The 11,023-nt window shown below is 45.3% G+C and overlaps 1 pseudogene; it reads left to right on the forward strand.

Annotated features, from left to right (window-relative positions):
- The first annotated feature begins 1,450 nt into the window (after positions 1-1,450).
- LOC129406544 (RAD52 motif-containing protein 1-like) lies at positions 1,451-10,607 on the forward strand (annotated as a pseudogene).
- Positions 10,608-11,023: the final 416 nt, after the last annotated feature.

Consider the following 11,023-nt stretch of genomic DNA (forward strand, 5'->3'; position numbering starts at 1 on the left):
TTTGACATACTATTCCAAGGATCAGAGTTGTCCTATCTATCTTACCCAAGATCTAACTTTTTTGTTTTTGCACCACACCCAGTGATGTTCAGGGATTACTCTTGACTGTGCATTCAGGAATCACTCTTGGCAGTGTTCAGGAGACCATATGGGATGCCGGGGAATGAAGCAGGTCAGTCACATGCAAGGCAAGCACCCTACCACTGTCTCTTTCATTTTCTTAGGAGGTGCCAATATGGAATAAAAACAGGGCAATTTTCAGAAAAGGATCAGATGGAGGCATGTCCTACATGTAGCAGCTATCAGTCTTGATAAAACTGGGGTGTGCCTTGAATCACTCATGTTCCTACTTCTGAGTCTTAACTACAGCAGCCATAAAATGAGAAATGATGATGTGGTAGTTTCTAGACATCTAGTTTCTAGAACAGAAATAACAAGATTAAAATTAAGACCATGATCAAAGATTTTCCATTTTTAAAGCAACTTTAAGACTGAAGGGAATCAATTAAAATATTTTTTAAATTCTTCTCTATAAAACAATTATTAGCATTGTAAAGAGGTCACACTTGACTAATGGACTCAGTTTTTGTCTTAGAAAAGAAGAACATTGGTTATATTATCCTTTATGTTTTTTGGGAGGGGCCAAACCTGGCAATGCTCAGGGGTTTCTCCTAGCTCTGCACTTAGGAATTACTCCTGGTGGTCCTCAGGGGACCATATGGGATGTTAGGGATTGAACCTGATCAGCTGCATGCAAGGCAAATAAATACTCTCCCTGCTGTACTATTGCTATTGCTCTGACCCCTGATTATATTATCCTTTTTTTCAAGGACTAGGGAAAGTTTCACAGATGGAATTTGGTGCTGTCCTGACTCTGCTGACCAGGATTCAATTCCCAGCTCCATAAATGGTCCCCCAAGCCCTGCCAGGGGTTCAGTTATGCCTGAGCACAAAGCCAGAAGTCAGCTTTGAGCATCACTGAGTGTGGTCCCAAAACAAATGAACACAGTTCCATCTGATACTAACATTTTTTTTTTGACATTTTTCGGTCACAGGGGTTACTCCTGACTCTGCTCTCAGGAATTGCTCCTGGTGGTGCTCGGGGGACCATATGGGGTGCTGGGAATCAAAGCCAGGTCAGCCACATGCAATGCAAATGCCTTACCAGCTGTGCTATCACTCCAGCTCCTGACAGTAATATTTTTGAATTACAGATGGGTAAGACCTGCTTGCCTTCTCAGGCCCTTGCTCCACCAAATAGCAACAAGAAAGCTAAGAGTAGTCTCTTGGGTGGGCTGCAGTGATAGCACAGCGGTAGGGCGTTTGCCTTTCTCGTGGCAGACCGGTGTTTGATTCCTCTGTCCTCTCGGAGAAGCCACAAGCTACCGAGAGTATCGCTCCCACCTGGCAGAGCCTGGCAAGCTACCCATGGCATATTAGATATGCCAAAAGCAGCAACAAATAAGTCTCACAATGAGAGACGTTACTGGTGCCTGCTCGAAAATTGATGAGAAACGGGACCCACAACTTGAATCAACTCGATTCCCCAGTTTCTGCCCTGCTCTCAGCTCCTACATCATCCCAGCCCCACAAACACAACTTCACAATGGTCCAGTATCATGTGGGGTCGGGATGGGGTGAGGAGGAAAGAAATTGTTTTTTAAGGATTCAGGGGGACTACCAATCACAAAGATTTTTATGACTTGCCTCTTCCAGGGTAGTTTTCCACACAAAGTCAGTGCTCCTCATTTTCCAGTTTCACTAGGTGGTGCTCTCTGTCTGCTACCCAAATGTCCAGGATGAACAAGAACCAGCTGCTTCCTAGAGGTCCTTGCCCCTAGGTCCTTAAATTAGCTCTCTGGTCTCTAATCCCGGGACTCAATGGTAACAAGATGACATACAATTTTCACACACTTTCCTCTAAGGAAACCGTTTTGCATCATGTTTAGTCAATTATTTATAACAAGCAATACAAAACAAATTCTTTAACATCTTTTTGGACAGAATTGGGTCGTGGTATGAAAACTCAAAATAAAGGTAGTTGGAAAGGTGTAACGGAGGTGGAACTGGTGTTGAAATATTGAACGTAACCAATTACTACGAACAACTCTTAGAACAAAAAAAGAAAGAAAATTAGCCATCTGGCCTCTTCAAGAAAGACTTGTGCTGATTGGACTCCATGGAGTTCTAAGGTGGGGATTTAGCACCTCGCCCTGCACACTGTGGGCTGGGCCTGGCCACAGTAGCCCCGCCCCCAGCACGCCCCACCCCTCGGGCGCGCCCCCTTTGAAAAAGCGCAGGCGCAGTGCCGCCATGAGCCTGGTCACTCAGGCACAGTGAAGCCGAGGAGGGCTGAGGTGATACCTTTCACGGTTCCCAGCAAGAGTGACAAAACCCTGTTGGTGTGGGAGCTGAGCCTTGACCCCACGGTCAAAGCCTTGCATGTGAGCCGGGTCCGGAGGGCAGGACGGGGTGTTCCGGGAAAGGCGACCCGCGAGCCCGACTTCCCGCCGTGGCCCCGCGCCCTGCACTGTGCCAAGGGAACCGTGGCTGTCAGCTCGCCGCGACACTTTCTGCTGCTGCACCTCGGGCCCGTGGCCGTGCGACTCTGCTGCACCCGGGGCTTGCAGAGTGCAGCGTGCTGGGGATGTGGCCCCCCGCGCGGGGCCGGGGCGTGTGCGGGGAGGGTGGCCTCGCATGCCAGACTGTGCGGTGGGTGACCGCGGCGGCCCCGCATCGTTCTCTGTCTGCAGCCTTCTCCTGATTCGCCTTCTGTGTGCTGTGCGCTTCTTCCCCAACGCTGTGGCCGCCCCGCCGGTTTTTACGCAGCGGTCATTTTATTCTGCGCGCGCTGCTCACTCAGCCCAAGGGGCCTGCGGCCGGCAGCCGCTCTTCCAGTTCTCTCCGCTGAAGGTGGGTCATCACTTGGCAGGGGCCCCGTGGGAAGCAGTGCTGGGCGGGGGCACCTTACACTGGCAGCTAGCCGCCCCCACCCACCAGCCTCCCGCTGCCTTGCAGAGTGTCCCCCAGAATCCGGGTAGCAGGCAGCCTGTCCCCCAGGGCTGCTGCTGCAGAAAGGCCAGGGCTGGTTGCAGGAAGAGACTCGCTGACAGGGTCAGAGCCAGTTCCCAGCCTCCTCTGGGCTTTGATGGGGTCCACGTGTGCGCTTGGCAGTCCTGTTGGCTGGAGGAACTCGTGGCCAGAGTCATCGCTCTGTCTTAAGCCAACCATTCCCGATGCCCAGCCCCAGTTCCCAGTTCCCACTGTAAACTTCCTTCCCTTGGCGTGCACCCCAGCTCCGCGGTCTCCAGCTCCAGAATTCCGTCTCACTTGGGCCTCATTTTAGTCCCATTCTTTTGTCTGGCCCATTTCCATTCTTCTGTGGTTCGTTTCAGTTTTGGTGGTGCAGGGTTGGGTGTGGAGGGGATGGGGGTAAGAACCTAGTGGTCTGCCGATCCGCTGTTTTCCCGTATATACCCCCCACACTTCCCATGCCTCTGAATATATGAATGAGAATTTTTTTTCAAACCTTTCACTTGATAATTCTAAACCTTCTCTGATTGACTCCCCGAACTGGCTTCTCACTCCTTGTCTTACAGCTCATTCTCACTCCCCGTCCTTTCCTCCATGCCTGCGCCTTCATCAGACATGAGAGCACCCCTCCGTGGTGACCATAGACTCAGCTGTTCAGATTAATCAGAGACTATGGAAATAATGCAGAAAAGTACCATGGCTTGAAAATAATGAGTATTAGTCTTTAGTATGAACATAATGTCTAAACTGTTTAAGGAACAAAGAAATAGGTCAGGAGTTAATGTGCTGACCTTGCTTGCTGCTAACCCAGTTCTATACCCAGCAACACATAGATTCCCCCAACCAACATGTGGAGTATACCCAGAGCACAGAGCTAGGAGTAACTGATTACTGCTGAATATGGCTCTGAAACAAGAGCAACCACCAAAGTTTGCTTGATTTGCTCTTCACAGCCACTTTATGAAACTTGTATTGAGAAGTCTTGGTCGGCTGAATTAGATCTCTGTGGCAAGTCATTCCTATCCTTGAGTATGTCTCTTATGTCTTTAGGTTCGTCTCAGCAGACATAAACCACTTCAGCATTGGACACTTGCCCTAAAATGTTCCCAATGCCAGGAACTGGCAAAATGCTATCTTGGTTTCAATGGATGGTCTGAAAGGATTGTCAGCTTTGGAAGTGGAGATAGAGTTCAAGTGCAAAGCCTGTGCCCGCCGTGTTCAAGGCCCTGGCTTTTGTCCTGAGTACTTCATGACTCCACAGCACTGTGAGGTGTGACCCCAGCGGGCCCTGAGGACCGACAGACCTGGCAGATGGGAGTTGTCTAAGTGAAAGTGTCTGAGCATCGGTCACACCCCAGAGTCAGTAAAGATCTCAGTGAATTGACGTGTTGTCCATATTCTACAACACTTGTGTGCTCTGTTTGTGCATGGTTGGTGTAGTTCATGGAAAGTTTTGCTTACTGTTGAAGTCACAGGCTACTTCAACTATTGGCAAGGATTGCTGGAATTTAGTTATTACTTCTAATTAAACATTTTAAAATCTACATTGATGGGATTATACGGCAGCTGGGGGCAGTTTCTGGGTATGACTGCCTAGCGACTGGAAAATGGAGAATTTGGGTGGAAGAGGCCCAGTCCCGAACATCCACACTATAAAACCAAGCTCCCAGAAGCATGCGGCCATGATGCGGCCACGGGACATCTGATAGGCTAGTTCTCCCTCTTGTAGAACCTGGCATTCTATGAGAGTTTACTGCCTGCATGGGGGAGAGACCTTGTCAAGTTCCCTGTGGTGTATTCATATGCCAAATACAGTAACAATGATGGGTCTCATTCCCCTGACCCTAAAGACCTCACCTCAAATGCGGCACCACTGGGAAGGACGAGTAAAGAGAGGCTGCAAAAATCTCAGGGCTAGGATGAATGGACGTTATTGGGCCCGCTCAGGCAAATCGATGATCAATGGAGTGACAGTGACAGTGAAAATCTACATTGAGATATTCAGAAGGACCTTCAATCTAAAATCCTAACAGCTTCAGGATCTTTCTGACCTTGAAGAAAGGGAAAACGAAGATATTGTGGCACCACTTCAGAAGCAAAGTGTGAAGTTCTGTGCTTTAGAGGTGGTATTGTCATCTTTTGATTGCAAGAGCCCTGGAGTTGGCATAGCCGAAACTTTGGATAAACTGGAAGGTCTCTGTGGGGACTGGAATAAGGGTATGCGTAAGAACTCATTCTCTATCTCTCTCTTTCTCTCTCTCTCCTCTCTCTCTCTTTGTCTCCTCTCTCTCTTTCTCTATCATATTTTCAGATACATCAGAAATAGCCCTCTCCTTGCCAAACTGCTAAAGCCTTGGGCAGATGTTTTTTAGCAATACTTGTTTAAATCTTAGGTAATAGCCAACAGAACTGGAATTTCTGGAGGGTTTGGGGGGTATGCTCGGGACACCTGAATGGTGCTCCTGGCTCAGTACTCAGAAATCACTCCTGGCAGTGCTCAGTGGACTCTGTGGGATACTGGGGATCAAACCTGGATTGGCTACATGCAAGGCAAGTATCCTACCTGCTGTGCTATCACTCTGACAGAACCTTGAACTTCACAATTTTAGAGCTGTCTTTCTACCAAGAAGCTTAGGGGTATGGAGATGGGAACAATGTTTCTCCTATTTGGGGTAAGAATCTTCTTTGTTCCAAAGTAATCTTCCAAATATGAATCATGTGTAATCTTTCATTATCCCAGAAAAATGTTCATCTAGATAATGAAATAAACTAATATAAATGTTTTTACCCCCAGAATCTATGGCACGTAGGCTTAGGGTATTCAGTCAAAGGCAGGGCTGTTAGTGAAAGAACTGGAACAGCCTCTGGTAGGTGAATCTTAGGGAGAGACCAGCTCATCTATGCCACTACCAACCCTTTCTCAAGCTCCTGTTTTTTCTTTTAATTTAATTTTATAGAGTAATTCACAATATTTGATTACATTTAATATTCGAACACCAATCCCACCACCATTACACCTTCCTACCACCGTACTTTGGATGTTTCCGTCCCGAACCCGAACCCCTGCCCCAAAGCAGAACTGAAAGAATTTGTTTTGTATTGTTTGTTCTGAATCAACTGCTGAAAATACTCCAAAAAAGTTTCCTTGGAGGAAAGTATGTGAATATTTTTGTATTTCCCCCAGGGACTATTAAGCCTGTCAATAAAGCTTACTGACATGTTGTTAAAGGTTGAGCCTTCTGTGCTTTTATGTATGTTTCCCTCTAAGATTGGTTGCCTTCTACTTTAAACGCCATCAAATGTGGAGTGCTACTCTTGAAATATTGGCGGTGTGAGGTATGTCAAGTTCCTGGTTTATAGTAGAGTAGTCTATAGGTGTCTAGCTTCCATTTGCCCATTTGAAATATATCATCAGTGTGAGCTCTGTGCCATGATCTTGACTAATTTCTCCCTTCTAGTTGACCGATTCAGGAATGTCCAGAATAGATCAGACAGCAAAAATGTATGATAATAGCCCTGACAGAATATACCTATCACAGTGGCTGGAGAGATAGCACAGCAGATAGGGCGTTTGCCTTGCACGCGGCCGACCTGGGTTTGATTCCCAGCATCCCATATGGTCCCCCAAGCACTGCCATGAGTGATTCCTGAGTGCAAAGCCAGGAGTAACCCTGAGCATTGCCGGGTATGACCCAAAAAGAAAAAAAAAAGAATATACCTACCACAGAGCCTTTGAGACATAGCTTTGTGTGGTGCCTGCCTTAATCACTAAGATCATGATGTAGTTCTCTGGTTTGTTTTTTTTTTAGTTTTATTTATTTTTATTTTTTTCTTTTTTGGGTCACACCCAGTAATGTTCAGGGGTTCCTCCTGACTCTGAACTCAAGAATTACTCCTGGAGGTACTGGGCAGACCAAATGGGATGCCACGATCGAACCCGGGTTGGCCACGTACAAGGCAAATGCCCTACCTGCTGTATTATCGCTCCAGTCCCAGTTCTCTTTTTAGACTTCATAAAAATCAGTTATACAGATTGGCATGGTAAATCTATTTGTTTTGGTCAGATTTACAACTATTATCATTCCTTATGAAAAGTAAGATGACTCAGAAGTTTGCTATTTAAAAGACTGTGTCCCATGCATTTCAAAAACTGCTCATTGTGGCTTTAGGTAAGACTTTTCTTGTCTGTCCTCGAAGTACTGGAATTTTCTTCTTTGAAGAGCAAATAAATTGATTTTGAGAAGTCAATTACAATGAAAATAATGGAAATATAAGTATTTCCTATTCTTTTAGTCACTAGATGCTTTTCAGAAGTAGTCTCAAATTTGTCCTTTGTGGAATCTGTGAAAAATAATTACAGCAATTACCCCCAATGTATAAACGTAGAATAGTTTAGATTGTAGAGAGTATTTGATCCAATTCTTCTTTCTCAACTGCTTGTCAATAAAGCAGAATAGTATAGTGGTTATAAACTTCAGAGTCCTCTATTTAAGTACTAACTGTTCCCTTTTTTCATTTTTTCTTTTCTTGTTTTTTGGGCCACACCTGCTAATGTTTAGGGTTTACTCCTGGCTCCTCAGTCAGGGACCACTGCTAGCAGGACTCGGGGAACCATATGGGGTGCCAGGGACTGAACCTGTGTTGGCTGCATGCAGGGCAAATGTCCTGCCCACTGTAAAAGCACTCTGGCCCCTCTGTCAAATTTTTTAAAGGCAACTGAAGGTCTTCTATTCAGATATGTGAAGGTATTTCTAAGCTGTAATTTTCTGAAAAATTTGACTTTGTCATTTAGCTTAACTTATGGGCAATATGATAAAAGTCAAATACTTAAAACATACCTAGAATTTAGCAGTGGACAAACTATTCCAATTATTGCTACTATTTCCTACTGAAGAGAAAACATAACTGGAATCAGCTCAGGGTTGGTTTTCAGCACTGACATATTGAGTGGCTGTGATCCTGTGTAACACCAACTATGTATTGTGAACCTTCACGGTGATTCTGCTGGGGCCAGGAAGACAGGTGAGAGGCCTCGTGCACATGCTGTGCATGTAGAAGGCCAAGGTTGGGTTCCTGGCAACACATGAGTGTCCAGGAGCAAACCCAAGTACACAGCTCGGGAGAAGACTCTAAACACTTCTGGGTGTGACCCCCAACAACAACAACAAAAATAGTGGTCATACTATTTAAGATTTTTGAATTTTCTCCTCTTACAGAATTGTAGAGTGCGATGAATATTACTGGCTATGCCCAAAGGAAACTGAATAGTCAGTAGTGAATCCACAAACAGAATTGCTCTCTTTGCTCTATAGCCCTGCGGTCTTCATCATCATCACCATCATCCCGTTGATTGGCTATTTTCTCGAGCGATCTCAGTAACGTCTCCATTCGTCCTAGCCCTGACATTCTATCAGCCTCTCTTTACTCATCCTTTCCAATGGTGCTGCATTGGAGGCTCTTTTAGGGTCAGGGGAATGAGACCCATCATTGTTACTGGTTTTGGCATCTAATACGCCACAGGGAGCTTGCCAGGCTTTCCCATGCGAGCAGAAAACTCTCGGTAGCTTGCCAGGTTCTCCGAGAGGGAGAACTAGGCTATTAAAAAGATAATTTTACATATCTTTAAGAATACTCTTTTCAGAAAAGTGTGGTTATGGTCATCTGTTTTAGTTTGTTTTGGTTTTAGGATCATATCTGGCAGTGGTAGCTATGCTACTCCTAGCTTTGTGCTCCAGGAACCATCTGGTGCTGGGATCAAACTGCAACCTGTAGTCTGCAGAGCATGTACCCAGCCTAATGAGATCTCTTTTGAGCCCAACTTCTTTTAATATCTGCACTGAAGCCTCAGCGCTTGGTGAGGTTTCCCTGACTCCCCAGCACCCTGCTCTACTTGTCTGTCTCCCATACAACTGGAGATTCCTTTGGTACGGGAGACATCTGTGCTTCTGGTACTCCCAATCATATGTTGTTTGGAGGTAGGAGACCACGTACATTGTATAAATGAAAAGGAAATTCCCTTCTTCTCCAGGAACCCCTGAACCTCCAGCATTCTAGATGTTAACAGTTCTGCAAATATCTAAGGGAAGAATTTTCGTGGGGCTGGAGTTTTAGAACATCAGGTAGTAGCTCTTGCCTTGCACGCAGCCAACCAGGGTATGATTCCTGGCATCCTAAATGATACCCTGAGCACTGCCAGTAGTGATCCCTGAATGCAGAGCCAGGAGCGCTGCCAGATGTAGCCCTGCAGTCTTAGAGGCAGAAATTTTAAGTTGTCAGAGACCTTATATAGTTACATGAGTAGACTTTGGGTTGACTTCAGCCTTGAAGTCTGGGCAAGTCTTCTAGTAAAAGTGACTTCTTTGGTCATCTAGTAAAATTTCTATCAACTAGAAGAATCTTTAAGAACCAGTGGGGGCGGTGGAGCAGGTGGGATCGATCGCACAATGTAGGGCATTTACCTTGCACGCAACCAACCCGGGTTCGATTCCCAGCATCCCATATGGTCCTCTGAGCACTACCAGGAGTAATTCCTGAGTACAGAGCCAGGAGTAACACCTGTGTATTGCTGGTGTGACCCAAAAAGAAAAAAAAAACAATGGGAGCTTAAGAAGATGGTACTGGAGCCAAGGAACCTGCCTTGCATATCCCTGGCACAGCATGTGGTCCCCTCTAGCACCACCAGGGAGCACAGAGCCAGAAATAGCCCCTGAGTACCAGAGGATATGATCCCCACACCCAAAATATAAAAGAAATAAAAGAAGAAGTGGGTTGGAGAGATAGCTCAGCAGACTGGGCACATTCTTGGCATAAAGGAAGCATAGTTTCAGTTCCAGCTCAGCACGGCGTTGCCAGGAGTGACTCCCAAGTACTAAGTGGGTAAAATTCTGTTTTTTGGGGGGGGTCACACCCAGCAATGCACAGGGGTTACTCCTGGCTCTGCAGTCAGGAATTACCCCTGACAGTGCTCAGGGGACCATATGGGATGCTGGGAATCAAACCCGGGTTGGCTGCGTGCAAGGCAAACACCCTACCTGATATGCTATCGGTCCAGTACCCAAACTGGGTAAAATTCTTGAACACCATGAGTCTGACCCCAAAACAGAGAAACAAAAAGAACCAAACTTAATGTCTGCATTGAAAAGGAAAATGTTCTTATTTTATGATTTAAAACTAAAATTATTGGAGGGGCTGGAGTGATAGCACAGCGGGTAGGGTGTTTGCCTTGCACGCAGCCACCCAGGTTCGATTTCCAGCATCCCTTATGGTCCCCCAAGCACCGCCTGGAGTAATTCCTGAGTACATGATACAGGATAACCCCTGTGCATCACAGGGTAACTGAAAAAGCAATAAATAAATAAATAAATAAATAAATAAATAAATAAATAAAATTATTGGATGTATAAAGGAAGTACACACCCAGTATCATTGTGCTCTACCTTCATAGAAAGAACATTTTAGACAATAATTTTGAATTGGTCCTTGTTAACTTTATTTCAGAAAGTGGTAAAATAGCTGTGGAATATAGGCCTTTGAGGAACTCACTGTTGCCAGAACTGAAGGACTCCGTGATTTAATTCAAAGTATGTGAAGAGAAAAATGTAAGGATGACATACATTGGATGGCTGTAATTCAGAATAAAGAGCAGATTTTGGAAGTTTTTAGCATATGTAGTCAATTCTATCATCCGCAGGAAACTATGAAACTCTAAAACTGTATTTGAGGGAATTTCTGGAGTTTTTCTGAAGTCCTGACCGTTGGTTCTAAACCCTTATTTGAAATTTGGAGAGTTCTGAGTGCCCTCTGAGTTCTGTCAGACAAATAACTTTTTGAACTCCCCTTAAAAAGAATCCTAGTGACTTGGGGCCTTAAATGTGATTATGTTAGAGCATTTGAAAAGTTACATTTTTTTTTCAAGTACTTAGAGCTCAGCATCTCATGCATATCTTACATGAAATATTTTACGAAAGAACCTTTCTGTTAAACAATTGCA

This window comes from Sorex araneus, chromosome 7 (assembly GCF_027595985.1).
Source record: "Sorex araneus isolate mSorAra2 chromosome 7, mSorAra2.pri, whole genome shotgun sequence".
Lineage (NCBI taxonomy): Eukaryota > Metazoa > Chordata > Mammalia > Eulipotyphla > Soricidae > Sorex > Sorex araneus.